Source organism: Nematolebias whitei, chromosome 4 (genome assembly GCF_014905685.2).
Source record: "Nematolebias whitei isolate Nwh7 chromosome 4, NemWhi1, whole genome shotgun sequence".
Lineage (NCBI taxonomy): Eukaryota > Metazoa > Chordata > Actinopteri > Cyprinodontiformes > Rivulidae > Nematolebias > Nematolebias whitei.
Window position 1 is genome coordinate 20,421,859 of NC_056501.1, and position 9,104 is coordinate 20,430,962.

A 9,104-nucleotide genomic window follows, 5' to 3' on the forward strand; every position below is an offset into this window, starting at 1 on the left:
TGTTCAATTAGGAGTCTTCAGCATGCCCCTCAATGGTAATTTTTAATACCCTTGCCAGAGTTGCAGAAGGTTGCAGTCATGTTGATTACATTATGAACATGTAAAAAAAATAAAGTGACAATTGTTTTCTTAAAATAGTTAATTTGTTTTATGTGTCTCCAACCCAGCTTGATATTGTATTCAACCCATTGAAATAGCATTAGAGTTCATCACATGCAGAAAACATGCCCAGGTCTAAAAAATAAACAATTAATAATTATTAAAGTGCTGGTTTGAATCTACATAGGTTCATTTTTTTTAAAGTGTACTTTAGCAGATTATATTGTAATGGGGTTGCTGCCAAGATTAGGTTGGTACCAATTGTGCTGGCATGGGTTTAGCTGTGAGTGAAGGTGAGAATAAAAATAATGTGCATGGCCTTGAATACAGTTTTCATGCCTTGGACACAGAAATAAGCTGTGATTTTTTTTTAAACAGGCCACTAAAAATGTGATCACATGCCTTCCAGGTCACTTGGTCATAAAACACTTAAAATTCATGCCATGGGAGTTTTACATATTTCCTGACAAAATTTAGTCAAGTTTGAGTCACCAACTAGTCTGTAACAGTAACAACCCAATACGATCCAGATTTTATTAATTATTAGTTAGAGGATTATTTTAACTGTCAGTTGGTTAGTTGGGCCTTTTTGTTAACTAGTTACCTCGGTAACTGTTTGTGCATTTTGTTGATTGTTTAGTAAGTTATTTAGCTGACGACACCTGGAAAGAGGAAATGACATTCAGGTGAGAGTGGGAGGGGCAGGACCTGAACTACTTGAGGGTACAAACAATGGGAAAGCTGAAATCCAAGTGAAACCAAATCACAAAAATCTTTATCAATAATACAAGACACAGATCATGACAGTGACCTCCCCTTAAGGGTCAGCTCCTGATGTCCCAAAACAAAAAAAAGCTACCTAACTCGAGTGGGTGGAGGTGTAAACCTAATAGATGGCCCTGAAACCATCTACATAGCATGTGAGAGTTTGAGAGGACAGCACAGAATCGGTTCAGAGCGCGGCAAGAGTTTGAGCGAATGGACAACCCATAGACTGCCTGGATCAGTGTAATGGAAACCTCTTGCTAGACCCTCTCTGTGGCTAAGGAGGAAGAGATGGTGACCCACATCTCTGGCGACACTGGAGGCTCCAGTGGTTCAGCTGCTGTAGGCTGCTCGGGGGAATCAAGTGGATTAGCCACTGTAGGTGATGTTGCTGACTGCTTAAGGTGTCGAGGCTTGGCGTGCTCAAAGAGTTGAGGCTTGGTGGGCTTGGAGAGCTGAGATTTGAAGGGCGCAAGGAGCGATGGCTGAGGGGAGAGCAGCTGCTTCGGCGGCTGAGGAGACAGTGGCTGCTTCTCCATGTGGAGAGGAGCCAGTTGAGGTGGCTCGGGAACCTGGTTAGGATGCCCCCTGGACGCCTCCCTGGTGAGGTGTTCTGGACATGTCCCACTGGGAGGAGACCCAGAGGAAGACACGCTATGTTTCTCAGCTGGCCTGGGAATGCCTTGGAATTTCCACAGAGGAACTGGCCCAAGTGGCTGGGGAGAGGGAAGTCTGGGCCTCCCTACTTAAGCTACTACCCCCGTGACCTGAACCTGGATAAGTGAAAGAAAATGGATGGATGGATAATATTTACCTTTAAATACAAAGCTTTTGTAAAACGGAAGACATTTTCTAATAAATTATGCTTTTTTACATTAACTCTACTTGTCATTTTCCAAAAGACAGTCCGTTTAGTGACATTAAACCTAACAAAATAAATAAATAAATCACTTTGAAGTCACAATTTTCATTTTAAATTAGTGCTGCCTTTGTTATGATTTTAAAATTATTTATAACCTAATTTATATGACAAAAACAGTTGCATTTTAGGTAACCCCAAAGGCTCAGCTGATGTGCTGTAATTTACTGCCCGATGGCCTAATAAATTTTTATTTTGCTCCAACCTCTATCCAACCAAATAATGTGTGGTTAAATGAAGTAATCATTTTTACTCGAGACATCACTCAGAGGAAGATAGCAGGTGGGTATATCATTTCCCACCATATGGTCATGGTTGTCAAGAGCTGCCCAATCAGAAGGCTACAATTTGCCACAGTGCTCAGTGTTGTGATTAAATAGTTCCAAGGACGGCTCCGGCACACAGGAAGTCTCTTTGACCAGACAGATACTCATCTCCTGCTACAGATTGAAAGTGTTGGTGGCGCAGCTATGTGGTTGTCTCTTCGTTCCCATGTCGCCCCACAGCCTCAATGTGTACCATACTGTTATTTTTTGACTTATGAATAAAGTACATTTTAACTTGACTCAACCCTATGAAAATCATAAAAGTAAAGAAAGATGGGGAAATAAATATAAATCTATGTTGGTTAATCATAGACTATGTTGCAGATTATCATACATTTTTTTCTCTGATCTTTGATATTGTAAAAATATTTGTATGATCATTTCTCTTTGTGTATTTTTGTTTTAATATAATCTTCTGGGTACTGCATCTTAATCAATTTTGTATTCTGCAATAACTATGCTGTCCAAGTATATACAAAGTAGCAATAAATAATATGTTTAGTAAAGTAGTTGAAACATAGTCTCCTTATTTATTTTTCATGTCTTGCTTTGTGCCATAAAAGTGCACAAGGACCCACCAGTTATAACAAAATATATCTGAACTACATTTGAATGTACCACAATTAAAAGAATACAGATTTGTCAAAACAGACGTCTATTTCGCAACATGCAAAGTTTATAAAAACCATACACAATGTGTTTCTGTAGTTTGTTTAGAAAACTTTTTTTTTTATCCATCATATATGTTTTCTACAATAGAACAAAAGATTTATCATTCATTATCATTCAACTATCATTTTACAGGTAAAACCATGAGAGTCCACATCTAAGGTTTCTGTAGTCTATATTTACAAAATTGTGATTTACTGAGTTCACAAACAAAGAAGCATCATCTTAAATTAGCAGAACTGTAGACGGTTTGCATCAATCAACTGCATTTAAAGATGAAATGTTTTACATACTTCTTGAACAACATTAGAAATTGTAAAGTAGATTTACAAATGTAAACATAAAGCTTGATCCATTTATATACTCTAAGTTTCTGTCACCTACACTGGGGTATGTCAGGTTAGGGATTAAAGAATATTTTTGAAAAGTATATCATATGGTCAGATTCTATTCAGTATTTTCTGGGAAATTCGAGGCGTGCATTGTTGAGGTAGTAAAATGAATTGAAAAAGAAATTCAGATTTAACCTATTGAGCCCTTTCTCTACAACTGTTTTTTGCGAGTACATTGTGGTTCATGTAGGCATACAATTGTATTTTAGGCTCCACTGAATTGAAATGGAGGTTTTGCTCTTCTTTAACCTGCTACAGAGATGACTCATGGCATTTGGGTCTTATCAATGTTTTTTTTAAACTCACTTACATGTTCAGCTTGGGTTACTGTGAGTTTTAGCAACTTCGATCTTCTGGAACCAAAATGAATGTCTCATATCAGGCTTCATCATCTGAAACTTCAGTGAGTTACACCCAGGCTTTTTAAAACCTGCTTTCTGCAGAAGATTTCTGTAGTTTTGACCGCAACTTTACACAAATTCAACATGAGATAGATTAAATCAGTCATGTGTACCGAGTCTTTCAAACTTCATGATGCTGTATTATTAATGCCCCTCCCATATCTCAACCACAGTGACCATACTGGAGACAATAAAAGTGGTACTTGACAGTTGCATTTCAATAAAATGTAATAGTATTTCATAGTTTTGGTGGGGACAAATAAACCAAAACCATCATTTAAGACAACTATATTTACCCAAATCATGTTCTTACATTGACATATGGAAGCATAAGTGAAAATATGTGGAAGTGGAAAAAAGTGAAGGACCATGCATGAATGACATATGTACTTTGTTTCATGACTTTACAGAGAAATCAATTGTTGTTAAGCTTTACAAGCTATTCTTTTTTCCAAAGTTGGAGCTTCCATGACACATAAACAGAGATGCAGCAAATAGTGGCTGAAAAACTAATTTTGCAACTAGCTGTATTTCCCAGGAGTTGGAAGAGACCAAAAGAATGTTGATTTAAAGGGAAAATGTTGGTCTCACATATGCCAGACAGATTGAAACAAACTGCTTTTCTAACAAGTTTGTCGTGTCAATTAAATTGCGATTATAAAGCATCTCAGTGGTGCATTTAAAACATGTTCCCGATGTATACAAAACTGACTGCAGATTTAACGTCTTCATTAGAGGAGCTCTATTCAACCAACTAAAGAAGCTACTTCTCAGAGACAGGCAGGCAAACGATTTGTCGCTTAGATCAAAGAAGAAAAACAAGCAGTCATAGAGAAAATAACTTGGATTGTACTGTACTTCAAAAACCTTTCAGCATAATTACATCCTTGTAAATGTACTGATGCATGATCAATAATCCAGGTAGATAAATCTAACAAGGTTGAGTCAGGTCCTCTGGACAGATTCTTCTTTGTTGAAACGTTTCATCTTTCATCCAAAAGACTTCTTCAGTCTGAGGAGCTACAACAGCCTTAAAAGCAACATCTTCTCATAGTAGATCAGTCAGTTTGCTGGTGACATCCAAAACTTGTTGTTCACGTGCAAAAGGAGGACCATCAGCCTATCGACTGATTGTTAGTGCCCTGATGGCTGTTTACTATTCACAGAGTGCTGAGTGATACTAGCAATAACAGCATTGTAAGAGGGGAGCGGTTAAACATGGAGGCCTTCATCCTGTTTAATGATGGACAAATTATCTTCACAAAGATGGCCTCCTTTACTCCTCTCTCAAGCCATCGTTCCTCTCTATCCAGGATGTGAACATCTTCATCCCTGAAAGAGTGGCCGCCTGTCTGGAGATGAGTGTAGACCGCAGAGTCCTGGCCTGATGATGTTGATCTTCTGTGCTGGTCCATCCTTTTGGCCAGTGGCTGTTTAGTTTCCCTGATGTAAGACCTCCTGACACTGAACAGCATACACAATATTACTCTGTTTGTGCCAGGGGACTGGATCTTTGGGATGAACCAGTCTTTGCTGTAATGTGTTTTGGGGTTTGAAAGCAACTGGGATGTTATGTTTAGAAAATAAACATCTGAGTTTCTCTGAAACTCCTGCAACAAATGGAATGACCACAGGTCTGGGTCTAAGTCTGGGTTTGGGATCTTCCTTTCCACCTAGTGGCTGACTGGAGTCCTGTTTGGATTTCTTCTCTGCTTTCAGGAAGGCCCATTTAGAATATCGACATTACTCCAGAGCCTGCCTTGTGTGGGATTTCACCTTCTCGCTGGCCCCAGAGGCGGCTGTGGCTGAGTGGTTAGAGCAGTCGTCCTCCAATGCAAGAGTTGGGGGTTCAAATCCACCAGCAGTCACATACCAAAGTGTCCATGGGCAAGACACCGAACCCCTCATTGCCTCCGATATGTGTCCCATTGTTGTATGAATGTGAGCTAAAGCTCTGATTAGTCTGTTTAGAATGATTTGTTCACTTAGCTTTGTAGTGATCTAGTAGAGCGCTGTATGAATGGGTAAATGAGGCACAGATTTTATTGTAAAGAGCTTTGAGTATCTTGATTGGATAGAAAAGTGCTATATAAGTACAGTTCATTTACCATTCCTGAGTTTTTGGGGACGCGGTTCGCTCTGTAGTACAGAGTTCTGATGACTTCTAACTTGTAATAATATAATGATAATGTATTTGGGCTGTATTTTAGAGTGAAAAGTGAACAAGGCCTCACAGCAAGAAGGTCACCAATTTGACTCGGCTGAAGCCCATCTAGCTGATTTGTGCATGTTCTCCTCATGTTTGTGTTTTTTTATTTTTTCAGGTAATATGGTTTCCTCCCATAGCCAAACAACATGCTTGTTACAATAATTACAACTTTAAATTGTTCCGAGGTGTGAGCATGTATCATTGTCTGTTGTATTTGTCTCTGTGTGGCCCTATGATGGACTGATGACCTGTCCAGGGTCTACCCCGCCTCTCACACAATGACCCCTAGAGGTGTACACAAACAAGCCAGTCAAGAAAACAGACAGACAGATATATAATATCCATCCATTATATTTACCCATTTCTCCCTTTCGCAAGGTTTGCTGGAGCCCATGGCCAGTTGAGGTTTTTTTCACCCTGAACAGGTCGCAAGTCCATCAGCGACACATACACAAACAACGATCGCACTGTCACTAAGGGACAATTTAGGTTTACCAGTTAACCCAACATGCATGTTTTTGATCTTGTGGGAGGAAACCAGTGTGAGAAAACCTATGCATTCACATGGAGAGCATGCAAACTCCACCAAAAAAGGTCCCAGGACGGGTTTTGATCCAGCGACCTTTTTACTGAGTGTCAACAGTTTTACCAACTGCACCACTGTGCTTCCTAATATATTATATTGAAATGCCAATGGTACTTAGGAAAAGTACTCTTTTTGATCATACATTGACTTTAGTACAAAATCAGTTTAAGCAAAAAGAAGGTTTAGGGCTACATTTTGTTTGAACAGTTCATTGTTTTCAACAAAAATCTTAACATTATAACTGAAACAAATATAAAAACTAACACGCCACATTTTGATAAAACTTGAAATAATGAGTTTAATTTATGTTTATTCCTTTTTACCTTTCACTGTGTAGGAAAATAAAGTACAACACAAAAGTAGTTCCTATTAGTTAACAAATCGTTCCCTCGGGGAGGAGTTAAGCATTTGTTAAGCAAGTTTTTATAAGTTTTTAATTTGCAAAGGATGCAACACACACACAGCTAAAATTATTTTTAGATAATGAAAAAAATAAAAAATAAATATTGCAGCACTGACAACTTATTTTTACTTCACTATTTCCATTTTAATAGAAAAGGTCCTTGTGAGCGTCTTTATTTGCTATAGAATGCTGTGCAATTTATTTTATGAGAAGTATCTCAGACTCATAAAAGAACAGATTCTGAAGATCTGATGAAAGTATATAGTATGATAACATTTGAAAATATGCAGTGTAAAGTATAAAAAGTAAAATATACCAGAGAACTTAAGCATTTTTAGCCAAGTAAATTAATCCAGATACTTCTCCCATCCTTAAAAAAAAACACATGCTTCACATATTATAAGTTTTTTTTTTTTTTTAATATATAAACCTTTCTTCATTTAGCTCTAAAAATACTGGACTATTTTATGTAAATGTTTTCTTATCTGTATTCTAAAATGCTTACAATTCGAAATGATTTTCCTTATGTCTTATTTAAGTGGAGCAAACGTGGCATTATTGTGACAGCCGAACATTGTTTGGACAAAACGCTGGACAGCCAACATCATTTTGTGTTCTGCAAATAAAGCAATTTTTTTTTTCTTTTGTCGCCAAGTGCAGCCTCTCCTCTGTCAGCAATCTCTTTTCACCGCCCACGGGTATTAATCCTGTTCATGTGTGCTTTCATGTTTTAACATTTCTCCAAGTCCACATAGAAATGTCAGAATCGTGAAGCACTTGTCACTGGAGGATGTGGCAGTTCCAACATTGCTATTTAAAATATCTCGCAGACTGATATTAGGCCTCTGTCTAATTCTCTTAAATAAATTATTTTTCCAAAAGTAAGAAATTGTGTATTGAAACTAGGAGCATAAAGGATATGACAGCTTTGCTCACCATTACCTCGGATTTATTGTACTCTTGATCTGAGATGACTTTATGCGCAATTTTGTGCTCTGACTTTAAGCAAGATCTGTTGAAAACCTGCATACAAACGTCATGCTGAAAGATATGCACACCATTATTTTAAAGATGATAAACCGCACAGCAGCTGGTATTTTTATGCCGACATATAAATGATATAAGTTCAGTCACACAAAAAGCTTCGCTGTGATGATACGAGCGGTCATTATCACATAGTTAGTGGCAGCTTTAGGAGCGCATAAAACGCGACAGAATGAAAAACATTGGTAGTATTATCCGTCTGCGAAATCCGGAGATGGGATGCATGATTTACTGAAAACTGCACACACAGTATCTGCTCCTGTATCCCCAAAATCCGTCAGCTGGATTTTTACAGATAAATGAGAGAAACATGTATAAGATTAAGTGAAATGATTAAAGCTGTCATGGGGGGAGTCAGTGTGCATTTAACCTCTGAAAAGACATTGCTTAATGTTTTAGACCAGATAAGTAGCATTAGCCTTAGACAGCTTATAAGTTCAGCCTCATGCATGCTATTGGAATTCAGTGTCAAGATGATAGTGGCTGAGTGGGAATATAGGGATACTGTATATCTTATCTGTGGACCTCGGGTGTTAAATGGGCTGCCTATAGGATTATCAGAAGCCTCAGCAGATGTTCATTTCCAAAACATATGTCAAGGCTTAAACCTGGTGTAAACACTACCAGTGGACAGAGTTTATCAGTTTTGGAGCAGGCTTCATATTTACAGCCCCCAGGCAGTAAAGCTGAATATGTCAGCTCCACGAGCTTCTCCAATAACTGCACCATCACAATGGCATGTCTGGAATCATGGGGACGTTAAAGGAATTGTTTCAGTCTTTAAGAGTGGGGTTCTGTTGAAACACTATGAGCAATTAGTGTCTTACTTGTTGTAGATAGCTCTGTAAATGCCCACAATTTTAAGAAATGGGATGGTGGTTCAGTTGGTAGAGCTGTTGCCTCTTTGTGAGAAGGTTCAACTAAAATCCTGGACAGGCACTTTTCTGGGTGGAGTTTGCATGTTCTCTCCATGTACTCGTTTTTCTCCCACAAAGCAAAAATAGGCGTGTTTGTAACACTTACTACCTCTTAGTGGTAACTTTTTCTGCTTAGCAAGGCTAAAGTAGCTTTTTTCATTCCTATAAAAATTCTGATCTCAAATATTTTATAGTCGTTCATGCAGATGCCATTTTGAAACCTTTACATCTCCATTATGTTCACGTGTATATGTAAACATATATATATAAACATGTTTTAAACCCTTCCCACACTCTTGCATACTCTTATATATATACATATACATTATATATATATATATATATATATATATATATATATATATATATATATA